This window comes from Aricia agestis, chromosome 13 (genome assembly GCF_905147365.1).
Source record: "Aricia agestis chromosome 13, ilAriAges1.1, whole genome shotgun sequence".
Lineage (NCBI taxonomy): Eukaryota > Metazoa > Arthropoda > Insecta > Lepidoptera > Lycaenidae > Aricia > Aricia agestis.
Genome location: NC_056418.1, coordinates 189,963 through 207,701, shown reverse-complemented (window position 1 = coordinate 207,701; position 17,739 = coordinate 189,963). Strand labels below are relative to the sequence as shown.

At 37.8% G+C, this 17,739-nt stretch overlaps 1 protein-coding gene across 1 annotated transcript in view; it reads left to right on the top strand.

Annotated features, from left to right (window-relative positions):
* Positions 1–16,491: 16,491 nt before the first annotated feature.
* Positions 16,492–17,739, top strand: part of LOC121733059 — a 131,712-nt gene continuing 130,464 nt past the window's right edge. The window contains exon 1 of the mRNA XM_042123156.1: positions 16,492–16,686. The gene's annotated coding sequence lies outside the window, so the exon portion shown is untranslated. The remainder of the gene's footprint in view (positions 16,687–17,739) is intronic.

Here is a 17,739-nt window from a genome sequence, read left to right as displayed (position 1 = left end):
TTCCGCTGTCTGTATGTATGTGTGTATGTATGCTTAGATCTTTAAAACTACTCAACGGATTTTGATGCAGTTTTTTTTAATAGATTGAGTGTTTCAATAGGAAGGTTTATATGTATAACATATGCATAATATGGTAGAGAAACACTGATAATTTTAGAGGTTTCTAATGTTATGTCGTAAATAAATTCATTTTTTTGCGTTTATATTGCAAACGCTGGCTAAACCCTACGAGATAGATCAAAATAATGTACTACAGTATTGTACACCTTAATAAGGTAAACAAAAAAGTCCGCGATGGTATATGTCTATTTCTTAGGGATAACTCACAATAGCCATTTTTGTTCTTTACTTTTTACGAAAAATAATGGCTTATTTACGAAGCGATTTTAACAATTTACAACATTAACCCTTATCCAAATAAACATGTTTGGAAGCTAAGACATTAAATGTAGATTATAATTGTCTTTTACACTATACAATTTCGATCAATACTTTAGAAGTTTTCAAACGTATAAACTTACGCGGAATCAAAAAATATGTCGCGCGGCGGCGGCCGAGGGACATAGCGGTTACGGCGGAACCGGCCGGGGGCTCTCATAAGCTTCGGGCTTATGTTATTGTAGTAGATAGTGTATTTCGTCATTGTGTGGTTGTGCAGACGGTAACGCAGAGGAGCAACCACAGCGCTTTCTTTCAGATATTTATTGTTTCTGGTTCTTTGGTTTCTGAATTGTCGATAAAAATATATTTGACTTGGTTAGAAAAACGGACTTTTGTTTTTGCTTTGCGATTGGGTTATTTGTTGCTTTGTGGGTATTACTATACGATCATGCCTGGAAGACGTCGTCGTTCGAACATAGGTCGTAGTACAGTGAATGCCAAAAGAGCACGTTCAGCAAGAGATGAAGAATCGTCAACGGAACGTGAGACTCGCCTCAGCCAGAATAGTGATAGAAATCGGATACAGAGAGAAAGAGAATCGTCTGTAGAGCGTGAGGCTCGCCTCAGTCGGAAAAATGATAGAATTCGGATACAGAGAGAAAGAGAATCGTCTGTAGAGCGTGAGGCTCGCCTCAGTCGGAAAAATGATAGAATTCGGATACAGAGAGAAAGAGAATCGTCTGTAGAGCGTGAGGCTCGCCTCAGCCAGAATAGTGATAGAAATCGAATACAGAGAGAAAGAGAATCGTCTGTTGAGCGTGAGGCTCGCCTCAGCCAGAATAGTGATAGAAATCGAATACAGAGAGAAAGAGAATCATCTGTAGAGCATGAGGCTCGCCTCAGCCAGGATAGGGATAGGCATCGAATACAGAGAGCAAGAAAATCATCCGCACAGACACATAGCAACACCGAACAAAACGAACAACCAAACAGCCACAGACCCGAGAGAGTAACTAATTCATGGGTAAATAAAGAAAATTCTGCCAATTTTTGCGAAACTTTTATCGTTTACGCAGCACAATAGGAAAAATCACCCGAATACAGAGAGAAAGAGAATCGTCTGTTGAGCGTGAGGCTCGCCTCAGCCAGAATAGTGATAGAAATCGAATACAGAGAGAAAGAGAATCATCTGTAGAGCATGAGGCTCGCCTCAGCCAGGATAGGGATAGGCATCGAATACAGAGAGCAAGAAAATCATCCGCACAGACACATAGCAACACCGAACAAAACGAACAACCAAACAGCCACAGACCCGAGAGAGTAACTAATTCATGGGTAAATAAAGAAAATTCTGCCAATTTTTGCGAAACTTTTATCGTTTACGCAGCACAATAGGAAAAATCACCCGATTTTGAAACATTCTTCATTGGTGCTCCGCTTCTATTGGTCTTAGCGTGATAATATATTATAGGCTACATCCTACTAATATTATAAAGGCGAAAGTTTGTTTGGATGTATGGATGTGTGGATGTATGGATGTTTGTTACTCTTTCACGCAAAAACTACTGAACGGATTTTAATGAAACTTTACAATAATATAGCTTATTCTGATGTATGTATATTATTCTGATGAATAACACATAGGCTACAATTTTAACCGACTTTCAAAATGGGGGAGGTGTTATGTTCGTTTTCTTATATTCAACGATTACTCCGCCGTATGTTACCCGATTTTTATATCCACAAAAGTGGTGATCTGATGAAGGATCGAGGGAACTCCTCAAAACTTATAGGGAAACGAGTGGTGACTTCGGTTTCGTGAGAAGTATTCTAAGCATATGCTACCAACAAGTAAAAGTTTGCACCGAGATATACCTGGTATACCGTGGTTCGGAAGGTGCTGAGAGAACTCCTGATTCTTTATAGATACAAGTTTGGGAGTTTCGGCGTTGTTTTAAGAACAGGAACCATATGCTACTATGCAAATTACATTCATCATCATCATCATCATCATCATCACTACCATATTATACCATTTCATAGTCTTTTAGATCGAGACTCGAGTTTGTCAAGTGATAATTTAAAAAAAATCTTTATTTTATTTCTAAAAATAGTTTGACTATAGGCTATATTATATAATATATTATCACGCTAAGACTAATACGACCAAAGAAACTCAGGAAAATGCGGGAAAAACGGGGAAAATATTTTTTATGGGAAAATGTACGGTTTCTGTAAAATTCCTAATTTACGCGGGCGAAGCCACGCGGGACATCTAGTTTACAACAAAATAGTTCCAATTTTTTTTATGAGTGCACTGTGCAGTGTGCAGGCCACCTTATTCCCGCCGGCTAAAGGTTTTTTTTTTTTGGTGGTCACATGGGTTGAGGAAGGATGTTTTGGGTGAGAAAAACCTCCCCGTGCAACTTCCACCCCCGGAAAACCCCCCCGTTTAGGAGAAATTCGCATTTTAAATTTTAATAGGGTCTTTAAATGTTTTCTGGTGTTTACGTGTTACTTACTTACTAACTAACTACGAATAATAAAAACTAAAGTGTTTTCAAGGCATCGTCAGGCTGTGGTGTGTGGGAAACGATAATTTATCATTCCAGAAGTATTGTATAAGAACAGCAATCAGTATATTATAATTCTTCGGTAATTAATAGCAATGTTTGCCCAATACGACTTGATTGGGTTAGGTTAGATTATTATTAGCGTAGCGCAGCGAAGCTCCCGCCTTAGCCATCCTGGTTATTTTTTTGTGAACCACCCAGAAATAGGGAGCCCCGCGTCATAGACCGCGTAGCGGGGCTCCGCGACTTATAATTATTGAACGAAAAAAATTGGGGTTGGTTTGTAAACCTTTACCTTTCCGCCCCCCATAGGCCAATTTTTCATATATATTAAAAATAGGGGTATATATGAAAAATTGCCCCATAGACCTCGGCCTATACGGCCCACTGCAAGTTGCAACAAACAATCCTACAGCTTGTCAAAAATGAGTAGACGCCGAGCATAGTTTTTAAATCACTTAAAAAGTACAAAAACTCACACACAAAATATGTGTTAGAGCGTTATTATTATTAATATTTAAAATATTTAAAATGTACAAACATGCTCTTATCTGTGATAGTACAAGGCGCAAAAACCTCCGTTTGATCGTGATTATGTTTGGAAAAATTTCAGCATCTATTCTTTCTTGCCAGACTATAAAATGAGTGTGAGAACATAATATTGTAATAAACAAACCTTTCAGGTGACACACTTCTTGAATCAAAAATCTACTACGAATATATTCTAGGAAAGAAAGTATTTCAATAATTATTTCATTCGAAATTGTAGCTACTAGCAAGTCAAATTCTCAGCTGTTCTATCACAGAACTTGCAATGCTCAATGGCAAGGATCTTACCGAATTAACTTAACATATATAAGTACCGAACCGATCTAAAATGCTAGAAATATAAAATCTATCTTGATCTCTATTTTTTCCTATACTAATTATTCATCTGTGGTCACCGCCGTTGGTTTCACATTAAGTAAATCTTATAAATGCATGTAACTTTACTTTATTAATATTTATGTAAGACTGTTTGGAGACCCAATTAACGAAAAATAAAATAAAATCTAGGTTAAACAAAGTCTAGAATAGCTATCTAGGTTACAAAATATATTCGCCAGTCACTACTGACCACGGCAGAACACTGCACTTAATACAAGGGACTCTCTACAGGGTGTAACGAAACAAAGTGATAAATGATAATACTTTAGGATGTGCCAGTGTTCCTTACATAGAGTCATAGACGAATTATATTTTCTCTATATATATGTAATATGTATATTTTCTCTATGATAGAGTTCACTGTATAAGTAGCAGCGCTGAAAGAGTTACTTTTGATTCATACGTTTGTATGAGAAATGCCCTAACGCCAAAAATTTGCTCACACAATTTTCAGATTGTTGACAGTTGACACACCATCGAACGAGGAACGAAGCTACATAAAAATAGGAGAATCGCGTATTAGGCTCGATCTACTTATTATATCCGCGCGAACGTGGCGTTTGGCCCCTACTCTGCGAGATAACAAGCAATTATTGTAAGTGAATCCATACTAATATTATAAATGCGAAATTGTGTCTGTCTGTTCGCGCGGACGCATAATATAACTCCAGCCTTAGCATCGTCTGTCGTCTTCCACTAAAGTTGCGAGTGCTGGGCGCTGGCAGACCGCCAGCGAGTATCCCAGCTATTACACGCAATTACCGCTAACTTGGGATCTGACTCGAGTTCGAGTTAATTCTATTACACCGGATATCGTTGACCTAAACAGTTTGCCATCTCCAGTAGCTCATTCATTTTCTAATTTACGGGCAAACTACTCCATCGTTCGTAATCACTCTATCACTGTCAACTTAGATTCACATCAGGCACATCAGTCACATCTTTAACCATCGCCCCTAGCATTGAGATACTTGGCGTCAACATATCGAGCGAAGTCCAGTTCCGATATCATCTTGAGGGTAAGGCCAAATTATCCTCGAAGAAGCTTGGTGTTCTTAACAGAGCGAGACAGTACTTCAGTCCGGACCAACGCCTACAACTCTACAAGGCGCAGGTTCGGCCTCATATGGAATATTGTTCTCATCTCTGGTCAGGTGCGCCAAAATACCAACTGCTCCCTCTGGATCGTATCCAACGAAGGGCTGCTCGAATTGTTGACTGCCATAGTGTTTCAAACAGCTTGGACCCCCTGGAATTACGCCGAGATGTAGCTTCACTCTGCATCCTCTATCGGTTGTATCACGGGGAGTGCTCTGAGGAATTGTTCGGAATCATACCACCTGCAACTTTTCGCTATCGTCCCACGCGAAAAACATACCATCCTCATCACCTTGATGAGTGGCAGTCTTCCACAGTGCGTTTTTCGCGTAACTTTCTGCCGCGCACTGTAAAACTCTGGAATGAACTGTCACCAGCAGTATTTCCGGACAGATACGACCTGCAAACCTTCAAGAAAAAAGCGTATTCCCTCTTAAACGGCCGGCAAAGCACCTGCAGTTCTTCTGATGTTGCGAGTGTCCATGGGCGACGGTAGTTGCTTACCATCAGGTGACCCGTTTGCTCGTTTGCCCCCTTATTTAATAAAAAAAATAAAAATTAAAAAACTTACAAGTATTATTTTAATGAGACCCGTTATTATAAATTACTAATTATTAGAAAAACTATTAATCATAATCCATACTAATATGAGATATATTGAGTCTGCAGTCTATATATTTATCTGTACTATGTTAATGTCTGTCTGATATCTACCTATACACATAATATTATTATACACGCAAAAACTATTTAATACTTTCGTGTGTGAAGATTGGCTGTTAAATAACGGAACAAACATAGTACAATATCGTAACATAATATCATCATCTTCAACTTGTCTCTTTCGGGTTCCGTACCCAAAGAGTGGAAACGGGACCCTATTCATGAGATTTCGATGTCTGTCGTCCGTCTGTCTGTCCGCCTGTCTTCAGGCTGTAGCTCAAGAACCGCTATAGCTAGAGTTCTGAAATTTTCACAGATTGTGTATATCTATTGCCGCTATAACAAAAAATACTAAAAACAAAATAAAATTAGTATTTAAAGAGGGCTCCCATACAACAAACGTGATTTTTTTGGCCTCATTTGCTCGATATCAATAATGGCAACAGGTAGGCACTTGATATTTTCACAAAGGCCTTAATGTGTCTACTTCAATATTTAAGAATAATATTAAAATAAAATAAAAATTAAGGGAGGCTCCCATACAAAAACACAATTTTTCGCCTATTTTTCATCTACAGAGTGTAACAAAAACAAGTGATAATACTTTAGGGTGTGTACGTGTTCCCTGTAGAGATTTCACTGTGAAAGTAGCAGCGCTGGAAGACCAAAATTTTCACTTTTGTATGGGCAAGGGCCCGAGCGTCACGAGTTTCCCCATACAAAAGTGAAAAAAATTTTTGGTCTTTCAGCGCTGCTACTTTCACAGCGAACTCTCTACAGGGAACACGTACACACCCTAAATTATTATCACTTGTTTTTGTTACACCCTGTATAACAGTACGGAACCCTTCGTGCGCGAGTCCGACTCGCACTTGGCCCATTATTTTGTTTTTGTTTCTGTCAGCAATTCAAAATAGAAATAGGTAGCCAGTAGCCGGATTGATTCGGACGGTCAGACCGCAACGTGACGCTTAGAATGGCGTAGATGCATTTCTAAAATATGGATTAGCAAGATGCGTCTCGCGCACGGACCTAAAACAAAGCTTCGTGGTTTCGCGCAATTGAAATCTGTCAAATCCATACAAATTTATGCCGTGCCGCACCTCGCCTCGTCTCGTCCCGTTGCAGTCTGAATTGACCCTAACACCACTGGTGGCAACTGGCAAGCTTAACCAATAACAATTCAATGTGCATCGATTATTCAAGTAAGTAGATAAAGTTCAGTTCTTAATGAATCTATTGTAAATGCATGTTGCAATGTGATCTGCCCCTTATAATTGGGCATTTATTCACTAGCCGGCCCGGCAGCAGCACGGCACCGGCACGGCAGTGCACCCGCTCCGGCACTTCGTTTTTCATGCGAGTGCAAACTGAGGTCTGCGAGACTCTCTCTCCCCACTCCGCATCCTCCTCCCCGCACACACAGTACGCACGCACACGGCTACAATATACACATACATAGCACATGCAGGTTCGCCGGTCCGGCACCGAGCGGGAAGCTTGTTACCTCGGCGACGGCGACGGCGGCGCCGGCGGGACTCATTGCCGGGCCGGTGCCGGCGCCGGTAAGTGAAAAGCGAGCGAAGTAAACATTTTATTAAGTATATAAGTAATTACTTAATATAATATTTTAATAAATGTTTGCTTCCCCGGCAGTCGGCACCAACGCCGTGCCGGTGTCGGGGCCGGTGCCGGGCCGGCTAATGGGCAAACGCGCATTGGGTTCGACGCGCGTGTAGCTTAGCGACAAGTCGACGGGTGCAAAGTAAAAAGAGTCATCTACAAAACAGCAACTTTTCAGGAGAGCGCATAATAGGAAAAAATGCTCCCATTTTGTCAATTTCCGATCAAATTTATTGAAATTTTCATCATTGTTTCATTATTTATTAATGAATCCACATGTATATTTAATTTCTTCTAATTATGTTTAATTTACGAGATATTGTAGTTGTCTGCATCTACATTGCGCTTGAAAATATGACAACTGAGTTAACTACCACTTGGTCGTTTCTACGTGGGAATTAAAAATTATATTTATTAAAGTATTTTTACCGATTACTAGTACGATTATCAGTAACTACGTAAAGTGTAACACTTTATATTATTAAAAATATTATTAAAAGTAAGTTATATTATTAAAATATTTAGTTAAACGTTTTACATCTTAAACACACCAAGTTCAGAACATAATTGCGTAGATATCTTTTTCTACGTTGTCGATTCGGTGCAAGGTACACGATTTAGAAGGAAGTTAAAATATGAAATACTAGCTTTTGCTCGCGGCTTCGCTCGCGTGGAATTTGAAAATCGCGTAAATTGCAAATATTCCCGTAAGCTCCCTTAGAAACATGATGTTTTTCCAAGACCAAAAGTAGCCTATGTTACTTTTCATCCTTTCAATTAAGTTTATGCCAAAAAACAATACAATTTGTTTCTTCGTTAGAGCGTGAAGGAAGGACAAACAAACAAATAAATAAATAAACATACTTTCCCATTTATAATATTAGTAGGTATGGATATACTTAGGAATCATTCATTTACTTTCGTAAAAATCGTATTTTCTCACAACAAAAATGAAATTCTGTGTCAAGACTTTAATTATTTTAAACTAATTTAAAAATTATTCAGTATCATTATCAGTACAGGAACTATGTTGTAAATTATTATAATTTAGGCAGAGGCTTATTAAGTCTTTGTACTTGGCACTTGTAAGCATGATGGGTTCATTATAACATCATAAGCATCGCCGGACGTTTTACACCATCGGAGGGGTGCATACGATTCTTCAGAACACAAAATGAAATTTTATTTCAACGATTTCTCAATTGCTTCTCGTGATCACAGAGATCCCAAAACCGGTCAAAGATAAGTTAATAGAAAAACTTCGCGAGAACTTGCAAATGCCGGGATATGATGTTACGCAGGTTGCAATTTACCATTTCTGGACTGATGTAATTGTTTACCTAAACTTTGTCGTAATTTACGTCTCGTATCAATACACGTGTCTTTATTTCTCAATCGCCTTTTCTTTAGATCAATATTTAACTGACGTCTTTTTCTACCGTTTAACGAGGAAGGCGTAGAACATTCACTTGATGCCTCCACTGCCGAAGAAGCATCAATGGTGTTGTCTATAGAAGATTTAAAGTTTGAGAGGGACAATATACTCGATGGCCTGTTTGAGTTAATAAACTCAAGCAGGTCATAGATTATATGAGATCAAAGTATCTGTTTAATAAAAAAGAATATATAATATTTTGATCTAATACTGATAATGGACGCGGCGGACTTGAAGTGATGAACTGTATTCTGAGGGTGTTGGCGTATTTGTTAATTTGCTGAGATCGACAAATTTTCAAAATCATTTTATATTTCAGACTGAGAGTGAACTGGTGTGACTGGCCTAGAGTATTCAGATCATGGGGACTTATCTTACAAAGTTAACTTATATTCATTTGTCTTCATCGGTGACACATCAAGGTTTTCTATAAGATGTTCAATAATTTCATCCGGCAACACAGTATTTTGCTCGATAAATCTATCACTTATGTTCTGGAAACTTTCAACTTCTTTAAAAAGTCGTTTTGGACTTTCTGAACATGAAAAAACAGTAAAAAATAACAGTAACAAATTAGAAGTCAATTAATATAGCTAACAATAAGAATTAACATAAATAGGTACTCATAAACATAATAAACAATACTAATTTGCAAAAGTATATTGAGACATCTCAATCACAATCGCAACGTAGAAAAAGCTATATGGCAGATAGCCGCTTATGCCGCATAACATGACCCCCGCGCGTCCCGCGTATAGACGACCAGCGGTAGTTATCCGCATCTACATCGTGCAATTTCACAAAACAAGAGTAGATGTCTTCTTTTACGTGACAAAAGTACCAAAAATAAGGTGATATTTGAATTTTTGTTTTTGGTATGTTGTAGAACATGATATTTTAAGCTAGTTTCTACAAAAAAACGAAAAACTCAAAATTGCAGATGACTTTTTTTACTTTGCACCCGTCGAAGTTTATAGCTTCGGTAAAATAATAATGTCCACGAATTGATTTACTGGCCTAGGCCAGTAAATCTAGGGCTAGCCCTAGGATATTAATAATCTGGATTGAGTAGATTCATAAGTGGATACATAATATTATAATTTATAAGCTTACTAGTGGACCCGACGGACTTTGTCTGAATGTTGACTTCAATGGAAAATGTTTGAACAGAGGTAGGTATTACATACAACCCGAACTCTGTCCCGAACAATACAATTACTTAGATAACATTTAGTCAAATTTCTTCTATAAAAGTAAGTACTAATTAAACTTGTCTGTTATTTAAATGTTGTTTGAATTTATTTCTTAATTTTACAATATTTTTGTCCATTTGCCGAACCCTCCACAGCTGCCTAATGGCTGATGTTTACATTATATTGAAAATGAAAATTCAAAATTATATTGGAAAGTATCATTAGACCATCGACGATTATAATAATAACTAATAACTAATAAGTATAGATAAAATTGCGAAACGAAGTTCAAAGTAAAAAAAAATCCAAACCCTCATTATAGGTTACTAGGAAAGTTTCAAGACCTCTAGATTGTTACAAAAGTTAGTCGAACAGTTGCTCGAAGGAATTTTATTTTCAAAGTATTTTTGCATGAAACGACGCGAAATTATAACAAATTAGATGTTGATTGTTGAACCTTGTCGAGCAGCCTTTCGTACTTGTATAGCGTGAAAACCGCATATTTTCCGCAGTAAAATAAGATTCTATGTAAGGGTGTGATGGCGATACTTTAATCCCGTGGATGAATGACATTAGATCTAGGGTGACTGCGGGATAAACGATTAACGAAGAGTCTGCACAACAAAGTTACGCGATGTTTCCAGTAAATTGTATAGTATTCTAATAAGCAGCGACCACATAAGAGGCTATGTGGTCGCTGCTAATAAGATACTAAAAAAAACAAAAACATATTACCTACGTAAATTGGTAGGATTATGTACAATTTATAAATTAAAATATAATCGTTAAACCGTCGCGTCGGCGGCGCTTGACATAGCCCGGCTAAATTACGAGGATATAGATTAGCCATTTGCTAGTGAATGATTTTCCTGGTGGTACTGAAAAAAATATAATTATTCACAGAAGTATAATATTACTACTTAGATGTCCCGCGCGGCTTCGCCTGCGTAAATTAGGAATTTTACGGAAACCGTACATTTTCCATAAAGTAAGTTGCGTGAAAGAGTAACAAACATCCATACATCCAAACAAACTTTCGCCTTTATTATATTATTATTTTCTCTTCTAATATATAAAAATAAGTCGGGTTTTCCTTCCTGACGCTATAACTCCAGAACGCACTAACCGATTTCCACAGTTTTGCATTCGTTGGAAAGGTCTCGGGCTCCGTGAAGTTTATAGTAAAAAAACAGAAAATACTTGAAGAGAAAAGCAGGAAAACAGGCAAAACAACGTTTGCCGGGTCAGCTAGTAGAAAGTAGGATAGGAAGGAAGTAGGATATTTTAACGCCTACAAGTTTTACAGAGCAGAATCTCATAAAATAATACTGTAATGTAGGATTCAGGCGTTAGTCATAACTTCATAAGTAATTTAAAATCTTAAGGGCCTCGAGTTTCAGTATATTAAGGGGCAGGCGGGGGGCAATTACTGCTATCAGGCGCGTAGCTAACGCTCATAAAAACTGCGACAAGTGGTTTTGGCAGTCCTCTTGTGATGCCAACCTGACACTGCCTAAGGAATTCTGCAGCGACCGAAACAGATGGAAATCTGAAGGTGCAAGGTCAGGACTATACGGCGGATGCATTAACACCTCCCAGCCAAACTCCCGTAATTTTTGCTAAGTGGCTAAAGATGTGTGAGGTTATCATGGTGAAAAACCACATCCCTTCTGTAAATTAATTCCGGCCGCTTTCTCTCAACTTCTTGCTTTAATCTCATCAGTTGTTCGCAGTACAGTTCAGAATCGATGGTCCTGCCTGGCGGTAACAGCTCATAATGAATAATGCCCTTCCAATCCCACCACACACACAGCATCTCCTTGTTGCGAGTTAAGGGCCGGGTTTCGCCACAGTCTGTGAAGCCTGACCGGCCTTTGACCACGATCTTTTTCACACGTTCTTGTCGTACGTGATCCACTTTTCATCACCAGTTCTTCAAAAATGGTTCGGTTTCATTACGTCGTAATAAAGAATCACAAATGAGTACGCAGTTCATTAGGTTTCAGTGAGCTCATGAGGCACCCAAATATCGAGTTTTTTTTGTGTACCCAGCTTTTTTCAAATGCGCCAAAACCGTTTTATGGTCAAGCCCCAGTTCTTCCGCTACATCGTTACTACTAATATGTCGATCTTGCTCCACTTTTTAAAAAATTGCATCAGTTTTGTCCGTAACCGGGCGACCAGAGCGACGTGCAACTTTGATATCAAAATTTCCGGATTGAAAACGCTTAGACCAAATTTGCGCTACTCTCACGTCCATAAGCATCACAATTTTTTTCGCGGCTTGTGTTGCATTTTTACCTTTTGCTGTACAAAAAATTTAAAATGTATCGAATTTCTTCATTAGAATCACTCATTTTAACAATAAGAAAAACAAATTAAAATCTCACATTTACCTAATTTGAATTTGTCTTTTGTAAAATTAAAACTTTTTAATGATACCAATATTAGCCAGATACCATTAGGTTAGCCCAAGATATTTTATGATAAGTTCATACATACTATAATGCGAAAAGACTTTTTTCCCCAATCTATTAAATGCGCTAATTTTTGTAATTCCAGGAATTTTAATTTTTTATACGAACCAAATATATTCTGCCATAATTTTCGATTGCAATCTTGGCCCTCATGGCACCCAACCGGCCACTTGGCCGATTATTGCGTTAGTCGCCTTCTTAAGCGTGTGTACGTGTGTAAATAAGGAACCAAATATCTAATTACTTTGCCACTGATTGAATTGTGCTCAATCTATTCTGGTGATCTTATGGATTGTTGTCGCTAGAGTGGCCCGCAATCCCGTCGCAAGTCGCAATCCCGTTGCGCGTTGGGCCAAAATCGTTTATCGTGTGGGAACCGTCATTTTTTTCGGGATTTTTTTTATCGTTTATTTACTTATCGAAACAAATACAATATTTAACAAGGTGCCGTACCACGGAAACCACGCAGGGTTTATCTAGGCTCCAGCGAGTCGCTATAAGTATTAGTGCTATTTAGGTAAACATAGTGCAGCTTTAACGTAGAGTTAAGAGTACATTACATACAGCAACATATTACTAGATAGTATTTTCAACACTGGGTAAATAGTACAGTTTTAATTAACAGGATAAATAGGATGTCTTTTCCCGAGACTCGTATCTTCATACCCAGCAAAATCATTTCAGTGGTTGAGGCTTGATTTGGTAACAGACAGACAAACAGACAGACTTTCGCATTTATAATATTTAGCGCCTCGTTATCTCATAAGTCATAATAGACCTGGATTCCTGAAGGATTACCGATTAAGACATAACTGACTCTCTGATGGATGAAACCAGAGATTTTAGACTTATTTTCCTGTTCTGAGGATGAAACCATAGGTTGTTAGTAGTGCCTCGTGTACATATAATACCTGCGTGTTTGTGGAGCTCTACGTTTGACACCTGGGTAGGTACCAGGTGTGCCAGTTGACTAAAAATTTGTCTTACTTTACCCACATCATTTTAAGTGGCTAATATTTGTATATAATTTGTAGAATATTATTCTGACCTAGTATCATGTAGTGTAATACTATTTTTATGTAGTGTAAGACTATATTAAGCGTCTGAAAAAAGTTTAAGATTAAGAAAATCCTAAACTTCGAGTTCGTGGTTTTTAACAAAATATATGAGCGAACGAACTGGGATTGAATGCCTTTTAAGAATACGCTTTCTTCTTCGGCATTAACGCGACGTAGTTAAGAGGATACCACAGCGGCTAGAGAAATGAAAAAAAAGTACGTGTAATATCTATAGCTGTCTCCCTTACCTCAAGCCTATACCGCAGAACGCGATAGAGACAACTGCAGAAAATCCAGAAAATCAACGATTCGTTGTCCCCTGATTCCTTCTCCAAAACTTAACCGATTTAAGTAATTTTTTCATTAAAGATTAAAAAAAGGCTTGAGCTGTGTTCCTATGTTTTGCTTTTTTTGTATAATCTATCCAAATCTGTTTTCTGGACGTTTGAACACAGTGGAAAATCTGGCCATTTTTTTGGGTTTTTGAACGTTCATATCTTATTTAATAATTAAATTATGAAAAAAAAGAAAACATAGGGACATTGTATTAGTGGCCGTAGATATTCAGGAAAAAAATTATAACTCTACTAGCATTATCCAGGGAGGAAACAGGGGACAACGTTTGTATGGAAAAAATGGCGGTGTGGAATCCTCTTAATCGATATTATTATTCCAGTCGACATAAAGCATGTCGAATTATTGTTCGGAAAGTTAAATCAGCCGGAGCGCCGGAACTTCCGTCGCATAACCCGTAAAATACTAGTCCGAAATCTGAATTCGGCATTGAAAAAGTTTGCGCGTTCGTAACCTTACTCCGCGTTCACACAGATGATTCACATTTATTCACTTTTATTGTCGTGCCAAGTTTATCCAATAATATTATAATAAGCTGCTGTTGTGTGTAAGGGCAAAATAGGCGTGGCGTGATTGTTTCATAAATTGTTTACTTTTATAAAATAATAATAGTAAGTACTTATACAAAATCTTGGACCAAGATATATCACTTACGTATTAAGTATACAGAGTGAAACAAAACTAATTAGTAATTAGTGATAAGTTGCAGAGTTTTTACATAGGGCGCTGCGCGCTGGGCGTGTATTATCTCCTACTCCTCCTAAATTTCTTCTGATTAATTTTCTTTGCGGGTCCCAAGACAGATTTAGCTTGTCCCTCGGGCATCCCTGAGATCATATCGAAGGGTTTTCGTGGTTGGTTACCACTGTTGATCCTGGCGACACAGGAGTTGCAGTGGTGGGAATGTGTGGTGGGCGTTTTGCCCGTTTAGAAAAAAAAATAGGGCGTGTATGAGCCCTCGTATAGAGTTCACTGTGAAATAGCAGGGCTGAAAGAGCAATTTTTTTATTTATATGAGCAAGCGCCCCAGGGAGCGTCATGATTCATGAATTTGCCCATGCAAAAGTTTAAAAAACTTGCTCTTTTAGCCCTGCTACTTTCACAACGAACTCTAAACATAACTCATAAATGCCCTTCAAGTATTATCGCTATATTTTGTTACAACCTGTATAATCAGGGGCGGATCTACTTAAAGGCTTTTTGGGCTGCAGCCCTGGGTTCCGCGAATACAGAGGGCCCTCAACCGAACTGAAACCAACATACGATATTGTCAGTAATAAAAATTATCTAGAATTAAAAAAATCTGATCATAAGGTAGGCAACTTAGGTTGCGATCAATCAACCCGTGTGCGCATCTATCAAACGGAACGGGGATTGAGGCATTTTATTATTTTTTAAATTTGATTATCAAAATGGCAATTAGTTGAGTAATTAGGTAAGGCCCGTAAGCAGTATTAGCCCAGAGCCCCACAAATTCAAGATCCGCCCCTGAGTATAATAAAATCTTAAATACAATTATTATGTATATACCTAGTATAAAAGTATTGAATAAGCTTATATTTACGTTATCTGCGGAGTTAAAATGGTCACATTTAGCAATTCCCTAAATCAATTCACAAAATGAATTGTCAAAACTGACAAACTCACGAATGTCAAATTAGTACGAATTTGGACATCTGAATTGCAAGCAGAGTGTCAATTTTGGTACCTATTTCACTGTAACACAAGTCCTATTCAGAGGACTCATACACATTACACAGCCTAAAGTATTATCACTTAGTTTTGTTACACCCTGTAGGTATATAATATAACAACACCTATGATGAACTTCTCCTTCACTTGCTCACTTTTATAAAATGACTGTGATGCAATTGAAAAAAACTCATCAGACAAATTATTAAGTATTATGATAAAATTGATCAAGGACATTAACAACGCGGATAAATACAAAAACCATCGCATGTAACGTGTATTTATTTTTATATTTCCAGGGTTTAATGTAAAATAAATTTCCCTTTACATGCCCCACAAATTAGCACTTCACAAAAAATATTTGCGTTTATACTAAAATTCGTACAGAGATGAAATGTTGCCAGCTTGGCAATTGGAAAGTTACCACGAATTTTAGGAATATGAATGTTCTGATTTCGGTCTTCTAGAAGAGGCTAATAAGGGTAAGTATGATAACTTCTTTGGCACGTACTCTAGGCCAAAAAAACTTTTCAGAATTGAGTTCGAATGAATATTTAAATATCTTGAAAGTTTGATAGCTTCTTTTAAATTAATCTAATGCACTCAGCAATGTCATATCACTTGATCATATTAGATATACTATCAAAAACACAGATTTAGTCACTGAAAGAGCACAGTATACCTATCGTTACTAACACGTGTTACGTTTATACCCACTTGGTAAATCTATCGAGTACTTATTAAATATTGTAAAAGGAAAATACCCCTATAAATACTCATTACATTAAGTGTAATTTAGTTTTATTGTACCCGTGTTGTGGCAAATATTTTACTACACCATTCAATATAACGGTAAGATTTAAGTGCACTATTTAGTAGTAAAATTATAATGTTCAATCATTCTATATTCTATATTAGGAAGTAAAATAATTTCCTCCATTTTGGCGAAGGTAACTTAGTGGATTGGCAACACTGCGCGGGAGATATTTTCAGCTGAATCAGTTTTGCCTCGTCTCTTTTGGCGGGAGGTCGCGTCGGCGCCGCCAGTGTACAGTACGAGTGAATCTTACTTCGATTATCACTAAATTCAAACTTTACTCAGTTGCTAACCGTCAGTATGTATCAATAGTTCACACCTGTGATGTTTTATTTACTCTCGGGATTTTAACATGGTTAAGTTGCACAAACAGACTTGAACATCAAAGAAACCGGGTGAGTACAAGTTCAATATTTTAATATCTTAGCCTTTTTAATATCTCAACATATTATTATTGTTATTTTCATATCCCTTTAACGATTATTATTTTCGTTCTTTCTTTTTGTTAGGTACCACTCCTATTTCTCGAAGTGAAAGTGGGACTCGTAGCACACTAATTAATATATTTTTCGTGCGATCCCACATTTTTTTATTCGACCGGGGTTTCGGCCGGCCGACCCCGGTTCCGCAGAGTTTCCCTGAATGGAGGCAGCTGGCAGGAATCAGGATCGATTACGCACGGTCTCGAGCCCGGCCGGCTCTCAATGAAATGTTTATGAACGTAAAGGGGGGGCATGCGTGGTGGGGTTCAGCGCAATGCGGGGCAGGAGTCGGACTTTCGCTGAAAATTTGGTATTTCGTGCACGTCCCGGGGCCGGGATATGCGTATTTTCTGGCGAAGTTGCTGGGGTAGTCGCTCACTAGTTTCAGTGTTTGGTTCTGATTCAGTGACAGATTTGTCGCACAGTCGCTACTCGTGACTCCTCTGATATTATAATACGGTGGTAACCAGTAGTCAGTACAGTCTCCCATGGTAATTTTCAGGAAAAGTATTTTCAAGATTAACCGACAACTACAGTTTAAAGACTATTGTATTAATTTTTAGATTTTCCTTGTTTTTACTAAGTCTTAGTATAGTAATATTCCCGCTCGAATTTCTAACGTCGATTTTCTCGCCGGTATTGTTTCCGAACAGGTGGTCCGAGGTAGGCAACATGTTGACTCGATATTAATTAACCAGCGTATTACATATAAGCTATTTTGATTAAAAGAGGCAGAAGTTATGTTCATTAATCCAGCAAATTTGTTGTTTCTTTCGAAGGTTTTCTAGAAGAAATTGCTGTTTAGTAATATTAAGACCGCCTTAGTGTACTAACATTATTTTCAACCGACTCCAAAAAGGAGGTTATCAATTCGACCCGTATGTATGTAAGATTTTTAGAAATGCCTTTTCGTATATGTTAATCTATATCAGCGTCTGAACCAATGAGCTAAACTCCAAAATTGTA